Source organism: Bidens hawaiensis, unplaced genomic scaffold (genome assembly GCF_021521415.1).
Source record: "Bidens hawaiensis isolate Kalapana, Puna unplaced genomic scaffold, B.hawaiensis_p1.1 tig00054908_1, whole genome shotgun sequence".
Classification (NCBI taxonomy): domain Eukaryota; kingdom Viridiplantae; phylum Streptophyta; class Magnoliopsida; order Asterales; family Asteraceae; genus Bidens; species Bidens hawaiensis.
The window spans coordinates 12,701-32,627 of record NW_027506309.1 but is presented as its reverse complement, the minus strand read 5'-3'; the positions used below and the strand labels follow the sequence as shown (position 1 = coordinate 32,627).

Below are 19,927 nucleotides of genomic sequence, written 5' to 3'. Positions count from 1 at the left end.
TTTATTTTAGTACTCAAAACTAAAATAAATAAAGTTGAATATTCGCCATTAATAATAAATGACCTGTCTAACTTTTGTCATAAAACACATGCCTAGGAGCATTTAGTGGCCATAATTATAAACTATCATTTACAAGTGTAAAAGTTTATATAAATATAGATGCCAAATTCTCTTATATCACCAAGTTGACCTTTGTTTTAATTCGAAACTTATTTTATTTACAAACAATTAATATCAAATAACCTTTGTACGTATTGAAATTTTCTTCAATAATATGTTGGTAATGTGAACCAGTTAAAAATATGGTTAACATAAAAACTCAAAATTAATTAAATAGGTGCGGTATTTTTTTATTTTTATTTTTAAAATTTCTTGGCATATCGATATTCTATAATACATACAGTAGAAACTCGATAAATTAATACTCGATTATTTAATAAACTCTCTAAAATAATATTTTTTGCCGGTCCCGACTCGGGGATAGGGTGCTAAATTAATAATTCGCTAAAATTATAAGATAATACATTTTTGATAATTTCTTTAGACCCCATATAAAATATAAATTAATAATTCCTTATATATAGCATATTACATGAATGATTTATGAAGGTTTCTTGAAAAATGACTCAACTGTCTTTTGTTTTTTGTTGAAATCAATTTCCCCTTGAATCTCGTCTCTAATTTTCCTTAGCATGGTAAGAACTTCTGGTGTTGTTTTCTCATAGCTCAACAAGAAAATGTTCATTGTGATTGCCGCTTTAATAGCTTCGTTTCGCGAAGGGGGCTCCATTATAGAACTTTCATCATCTTCTTCATCGATATCATCTTTATTAATTCCAATAACGCTTTCAATAATTTCTTCATCAGTCAACAACTGTGCAACTACATTTTCTTCTGGATGAGTCAGAACATCTTCGACATCCATTGCATTGCGATAACCCAACTCTTTGATCAAATTCTGGAGTTCTTGAGTGCTTTCACCACCTTCATCTGAGTTCTCAAAAGTCATGTTATCTGTTTATCGAAGTTTACAATAACGAAAGCAGTTCGCAATTGTATTTGCACGAACATCCATAGTCCATGCTGAAATTGCAAGATTCATTGCATCTAATACATTTATTTTTGCTGGATTTGGAACCCCTAATTCATAACCCTCCAAAAGACTTCTATAAAATCGACGACTATAATGCATCTTAAAAGCTCGTATGATCCCCGCGTCACAAGGTTGAATTTTTGAAGTTGTGTTTGGTGGCAAAAAAAATAATTCAACATTTCGTAATCCTTCAATAATTTTTGGATGAGCAGGACAATTATCCACAATCAAGAGAATTTTTCTTCCAACCATTTTTTTATCAAGTTGGCGAACATATTCTTCAAATAACACACCAGTCATCCAAGCTCGTTTGTTAGCACGGTACTCACAGTTCAGACTGTTCAAGTTTACATTCTTGAAGCACCTTGGTTTAGCATATTTCCCAATAATCCATAAATGAAGTTTTTCCGAACCGTCCTCATTACAGCAAATAGCAACAGTTAGTCTTTCCTTGTCTTGTTTTTTCCCTTCAAGCTGCATTGTTGCAAGGGAATGATCCGGTTGAAATCTAAAAAACAAACCTGTTTAAGATCAAAACATGTAAATAATTACAGTACATCACTAAAGTACAAAATATAAAATAAAATAATAAAAAAACAAACCTGTTTCATTCATATTAAAGATGTCTTTCATTTCAAACTGATCAACTTTGTCTCTTATGGATTTTAATTTGTCCTCCATGCCCTCCATTTTAACAGACCCACTCTCTCCAAAACGCCAGAAATTTTTAATTCCATATCTTGCTTTGAACTTTCCAAGCCAACCAATAGAAAAAGTAAAGTATGGAGTATCCACTGGATACATATCTTTCATGAACTTTTTCGCCTTCTCGATGATTAGTTCACCTGTCATATTCACATGTTCTTGATATTGAAGAATCCATTCATAGAAAGATTTTTCTAGGTCAGGAAATTTTGCCGGTTTGTGTCGCTTAACATCGCCTCTTTCGGAGCAAGTGAGAGATACTCTAAAGACCGCTTAACTGTATTCGATATTGTCGCTTGACTCACCTACAAACCATAGTTACTATGAACCCATTCTTGCAATTGCTTTTGAGTGAGACTTGGATTATCCTTTTTGTGCTTGCATAATGCTCTTTGAATCTCATCTGTCATTGTTGTTTTTTTCACACCATAGTGAGTCGGTTATTGGTCGATTAACCGTAACCAAAACAATGTAATTGGTCTAAAAGTTTGGTACCAATTATTACAAAAAACGACATGACATAATCTTACAAAGTATACAATCCATAATATTAATACAAATATACAAAAAGGAATGATATTATATAATCGAACAATGAAATTCAACTTAATTTGATAACAAAAATTGAACCAAAAATTTTAAAATGATATAATCCAGCAAGATGTTTGGTGGAAGTTAATCCAAAACATATTGTTTGTTAATAAATGGGTTGGTTTGGTTATGGTGGTTTTATAATTATCTTTAACCAAAACCGACCCGTATTTTGGCATTTTTGAAAATTCATTAACCGACCCACTAGTTATGTCGGTTATCGGTTAAAATCGGTTCGGTTATGTCGATTATGGTTCGGTTTAACGGTTATGGCGGTTAAGTTGCTCACCCCTAATGAACATTAACATTTTCTCTCTCATCCTCTCACAACCATTTTTAACCATCTCTAAAAAATAGAGAATCCCCTCACATAATTTAGGGAATCCATTGGGAATGCTCTTAGAGCATTCTCATCCCATCCCCTATCTCCAAACCAAAAATTACGCTAAAACTCATTTTATTTTCTCTCTTCATTTCAATTAAATAATACTTTTTATACATTTTATCATTACTTTTTCTCTTTCCTTCACTCACAACCACTTTCAAAATATATTAAAAAATTATAAGGGATGAACGGTAACTTTTCAAATATACAGAAAATCACTACTTTTTTTAAAATATAAAAAGTCTTCACTCACAACACCCAGAATCACTCTCTAAATTATAAAAACACCCCTCACATAATATGAGGGGTTGGACGACTCGTCCAACCCCTCATATTATGTGAGGGGTGTTTTTATAATTTAGAGAGTGATTCTGGGTGTTGTGAGTGAAGACTTTTTATATTTTAAAAAAAGTAGTGATTTTCTGTATATTTGAAAAGTTACCGTTCATCCCTTATAATTTTTTAATATATTTTGAAAGTGGTTGTGAGTTAAGGAAAGAAAAAATGTATAAAAAGTATTACTTAATTAAAATGGAAAGAGAAAATAAAATGAATTTTAGTGTAATTTTTGGTTTGAAGATAGGGAATGGGATGAGAATGTTCTTATACTATATGCATTTAAAGTGAATAGTAGATACACAAAAAACTACATGAGACACACATTTTATTCGTCTGTGTATTTAGTTCATCAGTAAAAAGTCTGACGATACACAAAGAAAGGGTAACATGCTAGTGTCAACTGTACAGTATGATTTTTAGTTTACATGAGTCAAAGTGTATGCATGATCACAATTTCACATAACAAGTCTCTAGTGTAATGTCTTTTTGAACGACTAAATTTTACATTATACAAGGTTTAAACCCTTGACCTTTTATTTTACATCTTAATCAGCATCCCATCAAAATAGGAAAGACTAACCTCTAGTATAATTAATCTCTATCACAAAATTCTTAAAATAGTCTATTCTAGAGAGAGAATTCCCAACACAACCAAAAAACCTTGAGTATTCTCAAATAATTTGGACCGAGGAGACATATTGGGAGAAGATCTTTACTATGAGGGAGCAGATCAAACTTTTAAAAATATTAAGGGAGCAGACCAAATATGGAATAATGTTGATGGACAATGCCAAATTTTGAAAATGTTGAAGGAGACCATATTTCTTTCTTAACTTTTCTTCTAAAAAAATAGTCTCCCCCCTCCCCCCCGACGATATTTTTATGTTTCATACCTGGTCCGTACAAATTTTAAAATTCTTGAAAAATGTTCATTTTTAATTTTGTCTTGTGAGACGTATTTAAGAGATATTTGTTAGGAGACGGGATTTTTTTTTCTTCTTATAAATTGGATTTATTCAAATTCTGTTTACTCTGGCAATATTTATTTAAATTCCGTCCACACCAACTAGATTTAAGTATAATCCGTCCCTCCGGCAATATTTTGTTTAATAAGTTTATTTCCTTAATATTTTGACTTAATACATCTGTTCATTTGAACTTTACGGAAGATTTGGACGGCCCAGACGATTTTACGAAAGATTTGGATAGATTATTTGGGAATATATATAGGGTTAGGTTAGAATAAAAACCCACTTGAGTTGTGAAAACTCTATAAATCCATTCTCAACCACATGTTTTTAATTAAAGATTAAATCTTGTGGTCCACAATTAAAGTTAATAAAAAATGTAAAAGTTTATATACATTTTCTCTCTCCTGAAAACATATATAAAAATTACTAAAAAAATGTAAAAAAAATAGCAAAACATTGTTTTTATGTTTTCGATGTTTTGTATTAAATGTAACAACATATATTACATGTAACAAAAAAAAACGATGTTACATAGAGTTTTCACGGGTTTTCTCAACTCAAGAGGGTTTTCAAACTATACTTGTCCTATATATATATATATATATATATATATATATATATATATATATATATATGGAAGATTTCAAATGAGAACCACTTTGAGTTTTAAGAACTCGAAAGAACTCAACGTAACAAAAATTTTTTTTTGAATTTTTTTACATATACGTAATATATGTAGGTTGCATATACGTAAAAAAATTACAGAATTATTTACGCACTGAGTCGACTTATTACATATGTATAATGGACGTTTAAATTAGTGTAATCACTATACATCTTTATTCACTCTCCTACTTTAATTTTTTAATCACATTTAATCTCAACTTCATAATCTAATCTATTTAATTAAATGTGTGATCAAGAATGAAGTTCTAAAATTCTTAATACTCAATAAGGTTCTCAAAATATTCCCCTGTATATATATATATAACATGAAGATTGGAAGAAGACGATATGATTTTGAAGAAAAGATTAGATTATATGTGGCTCCTTAGAACAAATTTCTCTTAAATGTGGCTCCCAAGATGAAATTAAAAAGGAACATTTTCCAAGAATTTGAAAATTTATACGGACCAGGTAGGAAAAATAAAAATACCGTATGGAGAGACTGTTTTTTGAAAAGAAAAGTTAATAAATAAATATGGTCTGCTCCCTCAATATTTTTAAAAGTTTGACATGCTCACTTATAATAAAGATCTTCTCTTAATATGTCTCCTCAGTTATTTAAAAATACTCAAGATTTTTTAGACTATATTAGGGATTCTCTCTCTAAAATGGAATATTTTAAGAATTTTCTCTAATTAGAGCATTCTCAATCCGTTCCCTAAAATTGTGCGAGGTGGATTTGCAAATTATATGATATGGTTATGAGTGGTTGTGAGAAGATGGGAGAGAAAATTTATATGAGAAAGTTAAATTTGAGGTTTTACTGTAGATAATGTATAATTTTTTAATATTTTCATAAAGTAGTTGTGAGTGAATGAGAGAGAAAATATGATGATAAAGGTATAAAAATTATTATTTAATTAAACAGGAGATAAAAAATACAGTGTTCTTTATTGTAATTATATGATATATATGAATATAGGGTAGAGAACAGCTGAAAATGCTCTTATAACCATACATAAGAGCATTCCTAGCCCATTCCCTACCCTATATCTATATATATCATATAATAACACTAAAAATCACTGTTTTTTCTCTTTTCTATTTAATTAAATAAGAAAAATAAGTGAAAATCATGTTTTAAGTTGAAAACATGTCTTAGAGTGTGTTATTGGTGAAAACAACAAGTGTACTAGCCTTAGATCTAAAAGTTTTGGGTTAAGAAGTGTTAAAAATTGATGTTACGGTTTTAAAATTGTTAAAAGTTGACAAGTAAGAAATTCGCTTCGCTTGGCAAGAAAGTTAGTGTACCTACTTTTGACCAGAACTGACAAGATTAGGTGGACAGATCCCAAGAAAGATTGCTTCTGAAAGATTTGAGTTTTTTGCTTCTCATAACATTTTCGCTTCGCACATGATCTTTTCGCTTCGCTTGAAATGTGTTTTGCTTCGCATGAAATTGTTTCGCTTCGCATGAAACTTTTTCGCTTCTCATTGCACAATTTCGCTTCGCATACAAGTTTTTCGCTTCGCTTGACTGCTTCGCTTCGCATCACTGTTCATCAAACAATTTCGCTTCTCTTGGAATATTTTTTCGCTTCGCTTGAAAGTCTGTTTCGCGTGAAATTCTTGTCTGAGATAGAATTTTGAACTGTTTAAGGAACTGTTAGTGTCTGAGACTGTTGTAACCATGACGAGTACTGATTCAGAACTATTGAAGGGGTATTTGCTGTTAGAGAACCAAGTAGGAACACCTACCAAGCCTCCAAAGTATATGACTTTAGATGATAACTTTGTTGATTTCAAATGGAGGTTCATGAACTATATCTCGTTGACTGAATCTGACTTAATGAGATGCTTTGAAGTAGGTCCTCATGTTCCCATGATTGTCACTGCAAATGGGTAATGAGCAAAGCCCATTGAAGACTATGATCAAAATGACAAGACAATGATTAAGCAAGATAAAAAGGCATACCTCACTTTGACTGTTTATCTTTCAAATGAAATCACTAAGACTCTAGGAGAACATAGAACTGCAGAAGGTCTGTGGGAAGCACTGGTGGAGAAGATTGAGGGCAATGTTGAAATCAGGGAAAACAAGAAGGCATTGCTGAAAGAAGAGTTCAACATGTTCAACCACCATCAAGGAGAAGCTGTGTTGGACTTGGTTAAGAGGTTTGAAAAGATGATGGTCAGAATGAGAGCTGCTAGTGTAAACATCACCAACTCTGAAGTCAACCATAAGTTGATGAACTCTTTGCCTTATAGTTGGAGTACTAACATAATCACGATCAAGAGAACTACCAATTTAAATGCCATGACAAACACTGACTTGATTTCAATTATCAAGTCATTTGAAATGGATGAGCAAATGAGAATGAACAATTATCTGAGTTCTCTTAATCAAGCGGGAATGAGTACTGCATCAACAATACCAACAGCCTTTATAAGCAAAACCCAGCAGAATGTGTACCCCGTGACTACTCCAAAGTACTCCTCAAGTGTGCCACCTCAGACTACAGCATTCATCTCAGCGGGAAGTCAATCCGGGTCATCTGAGTCTAGCTTGTTCCAAATAGCAGTTGATAGTGCAGTTGAACAAGCTTTGAAAGCTCAAGGAATTTCCTCTTCATCAAAGAGTCAACAAAGTAAAAGCTCTAGCTACTGTGAAGCACTACCCATGTTGAATGACTCAAACATCTCAATAGTTCATGCTTTTCTGTCAAGCCATGAAGAGTTGATGCAAGGAAATCTATTGCCACCACAATTTGAGATTGGGGATATGAGAGATATCAATCGAAAGGATCTCGACAAGATGGATATCAAGTACCAAATGGCAATGGCCGTGCAAAGAGCTACAAACTTCATGAAGATGTATGGGAAAGACAGCTTCAAGGATTCAGACAGGAAGAGGATCGGTTTCGACAAGTCAAAGCTACGATGTTACAACTACGGTGAGATGGGTCACTTTTCGCGATAATGCACGAATCCATCAAAGCCAGTCAATGATATTCGTGTGACTGAGGTGACCGAGGAAGAAAACAGTAAAGCTTCTGGAAAGAAGCATGAGGTGTATAAGCCAAGCAGCTCAGCTCCAAGAATTGGTAATCATCCACACAAGGGCAATTCAAGCTCAAACACAAGGGCCCTTGTCTCCTAAACGGAGGTCCAAACTGGCATGGATTAGGATGATCAATTTCAAGAGCTGTAGAATCCTCTCAACATGGCAGGCATGGCTTTCACTTCAAACAATGAAGCGTCTACGACTTCAGCTGCAAGTTCTGATGCATCACCACTCGATGAGGTAAATCACAATCTCTGTTCTGAAGCTTGCGTTAATAAGGTTACATACTATAGATATCATCAGAACGAAATATTGAAAGAAAATGCAAAACTTCGAGAATTAAATACTGAGTATGTAAAGGCTGACAAGATTTATGTTGAGAAGATTAAAACTCATCATGATGATGCTGCAAATCTTAAAGTTAAAATTTTTCCAAAAGATCAAGAAGTAATTTATTATAAAAACATAGTTTCTGAATTAAAAGAAGAAATTGAAAATTTGAAACTTGTTGCTTCTGATAAAAGGGAAAAAGAAAAGATAGTCGAAAGATTTGAAACATCATCTGAGCAATTAGATGATCTTATTGGAGCACAGAGAAGTACTAAAGTTAAAGCAGGGTTGGGGTACGATTATACTAATGTACCTCCACAATTGAATGATAATTACACAAGTCTGCCCCACTTTAGCTATAATACTTCTCCCGAGGAAGAAATGATATATGGGATTGGTAGAGTACCAAAACCAGTGAAATTTGTTCATGCTACCTCTCAATCAGCTGCTCCAATCCAATCATTTGATAAGTTTAACATCAATATGTCTTGTGGAGCAGGTGATGTAAATGTTGGTGATTGTGGAAAGGTTAACCAGGGTTGTAAGCAAAATGGAGAATTAGAACCCCGTTTTGAGTCTTGTGTGGGTCTAACAAAGTCAATTAACAATCCTGTTTCTAATAAAGTTTGTGAGTCAATGTTGGGAAGTCTAAGGTCAGGATCAAAAGTTGTATTTTGTGAAACTTCTAGTGATGAATGTTGTAAAAATGTTTGTAATGAACGTGAATGTTCTTCTTCTGATTCAGAATGTGAAAATGTTTTTGACGAAACCATCGAAGCCAAGGTTGATGAACAGACTAGTCCTAGTTGCTCATCAACTGATCATGATATTGAGAATTTAAGAAAACAAGAATCAAATTTTGAGAATGAAAAACTGAGTACTTCCTGTAAATATGTGCCACAAATGAAAACCAGATTTTCTCAAAACACAAATTGTAAAAATAGTTCTCAATTTTATGATCAATTTGATAGTGCCTATTACTACTCTCCACAGAAACCTAAGCAATCAAATTATTTTGCAACTCATCATTCAAACGTTTATAATTATAAGTCATATAGAAGCTACCAACATGTTAATCAGTCCACCTCACCTAATCCCACATACTCTAGTGATTATGATATCTATAAGTGTAACCAACGAAAGTGTTGTTTTGTTTGTGGAAATCCCTCTCATCTTGCGAGACATTGTAAGAACTGGTACAAGCAACAAAGAGAACTGAACAGTGCGTTTGGTCAGACATTTCCTAGGGTTAATCTCAAGGCCAAGAAAATGTCTAACCAAACTCACTCCACTGCCAGTGAGACCGATTTCAAACCAAAAAGTGATGAAAATTAAGAAACCATTTTGGCTAACCCAGAGGGAAAGAAAAAGGTTAGCAAAGGGTTCAGAAGCTGAAAAGCCGAAGGGCCCTTCAAATGTTGTAAGACCCCGAATCCCGGGAATCCTACAGTTGGTATTCATACAAAATACTTATAAAAATACTTAACTCAAAAACAGTTCAATCCATTAAAATAACCAATTCAGAGTATAATTCAGTGGAAAACCATAATTAATAAAAAAAGTTCCCAAAACCCGGGAATTATGCCCAAAACCAATTTAAATGTATTTAATAAAACTTTAAAAATAAATGTTGAATATTTAAAACATCCGTCTACATATGCCCTTCACCGTCCAAGTACCTTCATGTACGTTCAAGTGGTAACGCATCCTCCTTCTAACCTGAAACTCACACTAACATGCACACAAAGTCAGCTTGAACTGAGTGAGTTCAAGTTTTAATAAATAACATCAATAATAATAATCATAATAGTCATTCCAAAAATTGTAAAATAAACGGGATATAACAGTTAGGCCATCATCCTCAATAAATAATCATAATTATATATATATATATATAAACATCCTTAAAATTATATCCCTACATATATATCATCCAAGTAATAACATCAGGGTCGAGCACACGTACAACCCAAACACGTAACATCTCATCCAACGTATGCAAACACGAAGTAGGCATACGTAAACATCCATAGTCGATAACGACTACTAAACATCGCCAAATATTGGCCATACAATAATACATACGAACATACAATAATATCATCTCAAGGCCTACCCTATACAAGTAAGCCCGTTCCAAAATAATTTAAACAATTCATCAAGCAAAATCGCTTAGGTGTGCATGCTAGCCCAAAATCTTAAAAGAGTAAAAAGGGGCATCATGAACTCACCTAACATAAGACACGTATTCACCACGAGCTAGAGAATCCCTACGTAGCCCCACAACTCAAACTCCTGTCGGTTTGCATACAATCATTACTAATGACATCAAGATGACTCATTTATCCTACGAGACATTCTAACATGGTTCGAGTTACCTAAAGCCTCAACCTCATCAAACTCAATCAGAACAGCCCCCAAGGCCTCACATTCACCAAAACGACCCTTAGATACTCCCGGGAATAAAGAATTCCCAAATTACCCCCGGAAGCACTAGGTGTACTAACACGCGCGTTTAAGGGTCGTTGAGGCAATTAACTTCCAACTCAGCCCCGTGTGGACCCAATATGATAATTTCACAGCCAACAAGTCCACATGACGCTACACGAGTCAAATGGGTCGGTAACTCGCAAGTACAACGCACCAACTATTCAATAAACGCAATTGCGCGTTGTACCGACCCGTTTGAGTAACCGACGACCAATTCAGCCCCAATACCCATAAAATTCATTTTCCAACAGCCCATACATTAACCCGAAACTATCCGAACTGAATTGGTCATCCGTTACATCATCCCTCGCGTTAAACGCAACAAAACACAATTCTAGCCAACAGAAAACAATCTTTCAAACTACAACTAGTTGACCAATCAAACGAACACCAAAGGTCATGATTTTTAAGTATGATATACTACACATACCTAGGAGGATTTTGGTGCAAAAACCTCAATCAAAACAGTCCCGGAAAGGTTAGAATTGACAGCCACCCGGTAAGCCTACAACACGAAATTTAACGATCAATACGCGTGATATAATGATCCATTAAGGTGTAAAAGACTTGTAGGGACACAGTACTAACCTTCAATTGGAGTTTTATGCCTTAACCTTGGTTGCATAAAAGAAAATCGCAAGGGGGGGGGCTGTGGTTGCGCTGATCGGACAGCAAAGAGAGGGGAGGGTTAGGGTTTTAAGTTTTTATGATATAATAAAATGTTTCATCCTAGCCCCTCCAAATTGAAAGATATGGAAACTTGAAAGAAAAGTTAAATGATTTAACGTACCGGGGTGACGAGAAGGTTTCCGAGGAATGTCGGTTAAGTCCCGAGAGATATACATACTTTACAAACTTTAAATCTTTAAACTGAAAATCAACGGGTGTTACAAATGTTTTCAACAAGAAACACACCAAGGACTTTGTTGTCAAGTCCACACCCAAGAGAAGACAATCCAGAAAACCATTTCAAAACCGAGGAAATCATAATTCCAGTTCCTCGAGGGATTGTTCTTCTGATTCCGATTCACCAATAGAATATATTTTTAAAAATCATAAAATTAAACTTGGAGATTTTGTGTTTAATTTTCCCAAGACAAGTGCGTCTCGGGAAACCCTCCACTAACTTGCTTTCATGTGTGTAGGGTCAGCCTGGAAGGCTTGTCAATAGTATTTGGTACTTAGACAGTAGCTACACCCGACATATGACAGGAGATGAGTCCCTGTTGTTTGACATCAAACCATTCGATGGTGGGCGTGTCTCTTTTGCCGGTGATGTTGGAGGAGAGATAACAAAACAAGAAAAGGTATCCAATGGTACTTTGACCTTTTATGATGTCAATCTGGTGGAACAGCTCAACCACAACCGGCTTAGTGTCTCCCAAATTTGTGATAAGAAATTCTCTACTCTTTTAACAGAAAATAAGTGTCTTATATTGAAACCAGGTTTTAAAGTCCCTAAAGAGTGGATCATGTTGCGCACTTCGAGGCACAACGATGCCTACATTCTGGACATGAGAAGCACTTATTCCATGCGTTCTGCTTCTTGTTTGATGTCCAAGGCCTCGGAGAACGATTCATCCTTATGGCATAGACGATTGGGTCACGTCAACTTTAAAAACTTGAATAAGTTAGTTAAAGATGACCACGTGAGGGGTTTGCCTGTTAAATCCTTTCACTGTGCTGAAAAATGTTTATCTTGTTCTAAATGCAAACAGCACAAACTCCCTCACAGACCTAAGACTGACAATTCCATAAATTCCATTCTCCAACTGTTGCATATGGACCTCTTTGGTCTAATTCAACCATTGGCAATAGGTCGAAAAGCCTATTGATTTTTCGCGTTTCAGTTGGACGTTTCTGTTAGGGCACAAGGATGAGACATCTCAATTTCTACTTAGATTTATCGTGTTGGTTGAGAATCAAACAGACAAAAGAGTGAAGTGTATTAGAAGTGAAAAAAACAAAATTCTGCAACAATGTCGTGAATGAATTCTGCCATAACAAGGGAATCTTTCGTCAATTCAGCGCACGTTACACTGCCGAACAAAATGGGGTGGCTGAACGACGAAACCTAACGTTGGTTGAATCCGCTCTAACAATGCTGTCATACTCCAAACTACCATTGATTTTCTAGGGTGAAGCCATCAACGCAGCTTGCTTTACCCAGAATCGTGTGCTTATGAACAAAAGACTGAACAAGACTCCGTATGAAGTCTTCTATGGAACGAAGCCAAGGGTGAATTTCTTCAGAACGTTTGGATGTCCCTGTACCATACTCCAAACCAATGCTGGAACCACTACCAAGTTTGCTGAAAAGGCGGATGAGTGCTATTTTGTTGGTTATTCTGCTGACAAAAGTGCTTATCGAGTATACAACAAGAAAACTAGAGTGATCATGGAGTCTTTCAACATTGATTGGCAAGAATTGAACCCTACTGATGCACACAACGGTCCTGACTGGATGTTTTATTATGAAAGTTTGTTCAAGCAGTTTCGTGGAATGTATGTGACACCAGTAATACCAACGGTTTCCCCTGTTGCTTCTGCACCAGTTCAACCTGCTGATGATCAATCTATTTTGATGCAAGCTGTATTAAAAGGTCTTGAAGATGTAAATGTAGCTGCTCCTGCACCCGTACTTAATGTACCTCCCGTGGCTAATCAACCAGCCCTGGTCAATAACGTGTAGCTCTCTGCAGACACCACCGAAATGCCCGTTGTTGAAGACATCACTGATTCAGATACTGACTCATATGTGTCAGCCAACAACGAAGAGAATGTTCAAGTCGAACATGCAGAGCCACCTCCAGCAGAACCTAGTGTGGTGGAATCCGTTCCCACACCTCCCTCAGAAGAAGATAATCAAGGTCCTGTAGTGGGGATTGATGCATCAAATGTGTAGGTTGATCCAAATCCGAATAAAACTTCTGGTAACACCAACTCAACCTCTGTTCCAACCGTTGTTGTCCCTTTATATGGTAACCTATGGGAAGGTCCCATTGCTCCAGAACCCTTGGTTGATCAAGAAGAAGGTGAAATTGATCCTCAACCAAGTGCTTCTGTCCCTGCGACCACCGTTTTCCATCCCATAGAGAGCTTGACCATTCAGCTAGAGGCAACACCAGTCGAGCATGTCGAGCAAATTCCACAGTTACCGATCCATCGTCGACATCCGACTAAGAACATAATTGGAGATCTGTCCCTGGCATTCAAACACGCAGCACCTCTGGTACTATTAACATATGTATTTTTGCTTGTTTTATTTCACAGGTGGAACCCAAGGACTATAAAGTTGCATTGAAAGAGAACTCCTGGGTCAAGGCTATACAAGAAGAGCTGTTGCAGTTAAAGAAGTTGAATGTTTGGAGGCTAGTGAAGAAGCCAGAACATAAGAAGCCAATCGGAACGAAATGGGTGTTCCGAAATAAGAAAGATGACAAGGGGGTGATCATTAGAAATAAAGCCCGGCTTGTTGTGCAAGGCTTTTGGCAACGTGAAGGTCTTGATTATGATGAAGTGTATGCACTGGTGGCTAGATTAGAAGCAATTCGTATTTTTCTGGCATACGCCTCGTACATGAACTTCAAAGTATATCAGATGGATGTCAAGACTGTTTTCTTGTACGGGAAAGTAAAAGAAGAAATCTACGTCTGTCAGCCTCTAGGTTTTGAAGATCCAAGTCATCCTGATTACGTTTACCGCCTTGACAAAGCACTTTATGGTCTTCACCAAGCACCTCGTGCATGGTATGCCACACTGGCCAATCATTTAGTGAAGAACGGATACAAGAGAGGAATTGTCGATCAAACTCTCTTTGTCAAGAAGGTCAAGGGTGATCTGATTCTGGTACAATTTTATGTTGATGACATTATCTTCGGGTCCACGAACGAGAATCTGTGCAAGGAGTTTTCTGAGATTATGCAGAAGTGATTTGAAATGATGTCCTTAAGGGATATGACTTTCTTCCTGGCCTTACAAGTTGAGCAAAAGAATGACGGGACTTTGATTCACCAAGAAAAGTACGTTCATGACATTGTTCAGAAATTTGGATTCAAGGACTCAACAGCTTTCATGACACCAATCGCTACGTGACCTGTTCTCGCTCCTGATCCATCAGGAAAACCAGTCGATTAACACCTCTATAGGTCAATGATTGGTTCCCTAATGTATCTCATGGCAAGTAGACCGGACATCATGTTCCCTGTTTGTCAGTGTGCCAGATATCAGTCTGACCTGAGAGAATCCCACATGACGGCTGTCAAGGGTATTTTCAGATACTTGAAGGGTAGACCATGTTTGGGTCTTTGGTATCCAAAGGAGTCTCCCTTGGAACTTCACGCTTACATCGATAGTGATTATGGGGGATGCAACTTCGACAGAAAATCAACATCTGGTGGATGTTAATTCCTGGGAGATCGGTTGATCTCATGGCAGTGCAAGAAACAAGTCACTGTGTCCACCTCCACAGCAGAAGCCGAGTACATTGCCGCATCCAGCTGCTGCTCTCAAGTGATATGGATCCTGCATCAGCTGCTGGATTACAGTTTGAATTTCTATAGAACCTGAGGCGGCCGTTGCAATTGTTAAAAACCCGGTCCAGCACTCAAAGACTAAGCACATAGACATCCGAATACACTTTATTCGTGATTGTTTTGATCGTAAGCTTGTCGATATAAAAAGGGTCCATTCTGACTTTAACTTTGCAGATCTCTTTACCAAAGCTTTTAGTCGTGCTCGATTTTTGTATCTCGTTGAGTCATTGGACATGATTTCTTTTGAGTAAATTTTATCTTTGTTTTTAAAAATTGTAAATATTTTTCAAATATGTCACAATTTTAGAGGGAGAAAAATAAGTTAACTTTAACTCACCAAAGAGATTTCAATTTACTTTCAGAAAAACCAAAATCAAGTCACTTGACTTAACAAAAAGATTTTATTTTTATATATAATATTAATTTCATCTTTACTCCTATTTAAGAAAATCTTAAGAAAAGTCTAAAAGTTTTATCCTGTTTAGAGGGAGCTCCTGCGTAGAGGGAGTCAGATATTTAAAACTTTTCAATTAAGAATTTGATCCGACCATGTGGAAAGTGATAGTATATTGGTTTATAATGATCCTAGGGCATGAAAAGATTAGATCAAAAGGCTACAAGGTCATTCATCAATGTGTAGGTAGGCTTGACAAACAAGTAAGTGTTGGGTGATATAAACCTAAACTCCTGCCGTTGCTAGTGGCTATACGTTTATGAAGCGGTTGCATGACTCCATTAAAGTCATATCAATGAAGGATGAAATGTAATTACACATGTCATACCCAAGCCTCTCTTTACCTGATCACAATTGTCTTATGAAATATGTGTCAATTTTGAATTTTCACTTGAGTCAAGAAAAGCCTCAAAGAAAGGCAAGAAAAAAGGAAGACAAAAAGAGTCAAGAAAAGAAAAAGAAAAAAAAAACAAAATGAAAAATCAGAAAAGAGTCTTTTAGGATTTTAATTTCTGCTTTATTTCTTCATTATTTTGATTCAAGCCTTGGACTTTCTCTGTTTGTAGTCATACAAGATCTGATGTAACATCCTAAAATTTTAACGATGAATAAAGGAAGTTATGTTTAGTGATTTCGCGTAATTAATTAATATCGGGTAAGGAGCGGGTCTTGGACTTGGATTAATTGAGATGGGTTAAATGAGAATGGGATTTCAGGGATATAAATACCCCCAAAATCCCAAAATATCTTCATTTTTACCATACTCTCTAACACTTCCAAAACACACACACCACACACCTCAACCGCCGGCGGCCGGAAGAGAGAGGCGAGATCCGAGAGTGTGAGAGAGAGACTAGTTGTGATTAAGCAAATAAACAAGACCCAAACAAGCTCAAAAAGGTATGATTCTTGATCTTTGAAGTTTAAAGATCCGAGCTTTTAGTGTATAAACGACCGAAAATGGTCGGGAAGCGTAGCGGGTGATGTTGAACCGTAACAAGGGTGTTAAAATCGCTTTAAATGTTGGACAGAAACCGAAACTGCGGCTATCTGGGCAACTTCTCCTTCATCTGAGCAACTTCGCCTTCAAAGCGATGAACTTCGCCTGCAAGCCAAGTTCGCCTGAAGAACTTCGCCTGCAAGCTAAGTTCGCCTGATGGCAACTTCGCCTAAAGCTAAGTTCGCCTGATGACAACTTCGCCTAGAGCTAAGTTCGCCTGAAGAACTTCGCCTAAAGCTAAGTTCGCCTGATGACAACTTCGCCTAGAGCTAAGTTCGCCTGAGGCTTAACTTCGCCTAAAGCCAAGTTCGCCTGATGACAACTTCGCCTAAAGCTAAGTTCGCCTAAGGTTTAACTTCGCCTAAAGCCAAGTTCGATTAGAAAATAAATTAAAAACCTAATGAAAAATGTGTTAAGACAGCTCGACCCCAGCCAGGGGCTCTGCCCCTTGGACCCTGCTAGGGGCTGCCGCCCCTAGACCCCGCTGCCAGGGGCGCTGCCCTCGGACCCCCGTTCGTTGTGGGTCATATAAAGATAGAAATACATTATGAGAAGTGATAGTTAATTGATACGTATACTTGTTATACAGTCAGCCGTGCACAACTGAAGAAAGGGATTACGATTAACGGTGAACGTAACCGTGTTCAGGTGAGTTCTAGCCCCATTTATGTGTTATGTTTTCGGGGCTGTGTGCATACTCGATATGTTTGTTAATACGCTTATCCTAAGAGATAAGTGTATGCCTTATGTGAATGATATGATATGTAGGAATGATTGCTTGATGGTACGTGAACGATCTTCGGATATTGCACGTACTGTCAGGTTGTAACGCTATGTGTAAGGTAAGTATGATATGTATGCTTATGTGTATGAACGTGATAAAGTTAATAAAAGAAGGAAATGACGGTTGCATGGTTGTATGGTTACGAAGGGTACCGAGCCCTAATAATACTCGAGGTATGATGTATGGTTGTATGGTAACGAAGAGGGAATCGAACCCTACTAATATTCGAGAACTAGGGAACCGAACCCTACTAATATTCGAGGAAAGAGGGAAACCGAGCCCTAATAATACTCGTGGAAAGAGGGAAACCGAGCCCTAATAATACTCGAGGAAAGAGGGTACCGAGCCCTAATAATACTCGAGGAAGGAGGGTACCGAGCCCTAATAATACTCGAGGAATGTAGGGCGTAATGCTCTTTATAACGTAAGATATGAAGGTAAGTTAATACAAAAGAAAGAATGAAAGTATGAAAGAATGAAAGTATGATAGTATGAAAGAATGAATATAAGTTTATGTGTATTGTATAGTGTATGATTAACTAGAACTCACTCAGCGTAGCTGACTTTTAGTATGCACGCAGGTGAGTAGGATGAGGCAGCTCGCTTGAGGAGACACGTGGCATTGAACAAGAGTCTGGCGTCTGAAGACTTATGATGTTTTAATTTAATGCTTTAGTGTTGAAAGACAAAGGATGTTTTGAGACAAGTTATGAATTATGTAATGTTTTATGAAAGTTTTATATTCCGCGTAAATGTTTTAATTAACTCTGATATTTAGAACTGCGTTTATGAGTAAATCCAACACGAAAGTAGGGCTACCGGCAACGGGGCCTTACATCTGATTGTTAAGACCCTGAATCTTCTGCTTTATTTTAATCTTTCTAGATCGACTCAAGTATGCAAAAATAAAGAATAAAGTGTCAAGTGTGTTAATAAGTAAACTGTGATCAAATAAGAAAGGTTTAAGTCAAGTTGAGGTGATATGTTAACACAAACTAAGCCCAAGGTATGATGGAATCAGTAACATGTCTGATTAAGTGGGGACCACATAAGTATAGTGCCTAATTGAATCTTAAATGTATCACGTTAACATCAAAACACTTGATAAGTTAAACAAGTGGACAATATCTACAATTGATGATGAACTCGTGTCAAAATAATATCAAAATGGAAACGCGATCTAGGGCTTTGCAAACCAATATGATTCCATGTCGAAATCGTTCTTTGTAAATTAATCAAAGAAAAGATTATGTATATATAATTATGTAAATTAATTCAATATTAATGATAATCTCAAAATTTATTTTAATTTTATTTTGTTTAGTTTCTTTTTGTTTTTATTTTCTAAAATATTAAGTACTTGTATAGTTTAATATTTTAAGTTTTATTTTTAATTTTTATTTTAATTTTATTTATTTTTAAGTTTTTGTCTTTATTTATTTTATTGTATGTTTTTGTTTTGTAAAAGAGATCGATCTTGCAAACGTCAATAGCTAAGGACCGACAAAAGTAAAATCAAATAAATAAACAAGTGCTTGGATTCGGTGAGTAAATGTTTTTCGGGTTTGAAAACGCAAATGTTTTTAAAGACCGAGGACCGAGAGAGTATTTTTTGGTGAATACTCGCGAGGTTTTGACCTTATCGCGAGATAGACTGACCCTATATATAAGGCAACCTAACTTCACTTTCACTATTCACCAACCATTTCACTCTTCACTCTCCCTCTTCTCTCTCATCTTCATCTCAAACCCCAACACTTTACCAAAATCCTCAAGATCTAGCCATCTTATTATCACAATTTGATAATGAATCTTGATCCCACACCCTCGGTATAACTTCATAAACATCTTGGATCATCAGTTCATCCTTTCATCTTATGTTTCTGGGTTCACGAAGATCGAGACGGCGGTTCATATGAACCGTCGGCTAGATCTAAGTTTAGATCTTTAATATATGTTGTTGGTACATAAATGTCAGTAGTTCATATGTCTAATGTCTGTAATCGAGTATGTAATATTGTTTATGTATTTGTTTGTTTAAAGCGAAGTTGTTGACAAGTTCGCTTAGGCGAACTTGTTAACCAAGCGAAGTTGTTGACAAGTTCGCCTAGGCGAACTTGTTGAACGAGCGAAGTTATGGACAACTTCGCCTGAGGCGAAGTTGTCGTGTATTTATATAGATTACGGATTACGGTTTTAGAGTTGATTAAGTTGGTTAGTGGTTCGAGTTACGTGTAATTCAGTGAGTCAAGTGACGTGAGGTCGAGAGTCTGTAAGTATCACGGTTTGAGTTATTAATATAACGTGTGTTTGTTCGTATCGTATTCGTGTGTTCGTGTGATTGTGTTCTACGTCCGTAACGATCTACACAGGGATTCCGCACCTGTGTATATCGGAATATCTCGTGTGATCCGTCCGGGGAACCTACAATTGGTATCTCAGGGATTCCGCACCTGTGTATAGATGCCTTGAAGGAGTTCTTGGCATCTCAGGGGGGGATGAGCTGTAAGGGCGACGAGC

The 19,927-nt window shown here is 36.3% G+C and overlaps 1 pseudogene; it reads right to left on the bottom strand.

The window, feature by feature from the left end:
• Positions 1-601: 601 nt before the first annotated feature.
• LOC143617458 (CENP-B homolog protein 2-like) lies at positions 602-2,208 on the bottom strand (annotated as a pseudogene).
• Positions 2,209-19,927: the final 17,719 nt, after the last annotated feature.